Source organism: Rhagoletis pomonella, unplaced genomic scaffold (assembly GCF_013731165.1).
Source record: "Rhagoletis pomonella isolate Grant_MI unplaced genomic scaffold, Rhpom_1.0 Rhpom_scaffold_00001, whole genome shotgun sequence".
Classification (NCBI taxonomy): domain Eukaryota; kingdom Metazoa; phylum Arthropoda; class Insecta; order Diptera; family Tephritidae; genus Rhagoletis; species Rhagoletis pomonella.
Genome location: NW_023458555.1, coordinates 9,718,885 through 9,719,410, shown reverse-complemented (window position 1 = coordinate 9,719,410; position 526 = coordinate 9,718,885).

Below are 526 nucleotides of genomic sequence, written 5' to 3'. Positions count from 1 at the left end.
AAAAAAAACGGGTATAATTTCTGCTGGTATAGAACAATCCTAGGAGAGAGAGCATTAAAATACCGACTATAATTTTATACAAGCATTATTGGACCACCCTATTTTACCTATCCAAGTACATTTGCACTTTTGCTACTTGTTTAAATATGCAAATTACTTATGTACATATATATGTATATGTTTATGTATGTATTTTTCGAGTACTTGTAAATACATACATACATATGTACATGCTGCTCTAGAAAAATCAACCAAAAATGGCGGTAGCCGCTAAATCGAAGAGGCACGTACATACATATGCACTTCTCTCAACCACCGGTTACGTGCCTTATTTTTTTTGTGGTTGTTTTATATATTTTTCCTCTACTAGTTTTTAGCACTCGAAAGTTTATAAAATACATATTTTACTCGCTACCTAAAGTGGCAGCCGCTAGTATACAAAGAGAGTAGTATGTAGTAAGTCACTGGCATTTAGTCGCTTAAATTATCGCATGCTTGGCTGAGCAGATAGTCAGTAGAGTAATAG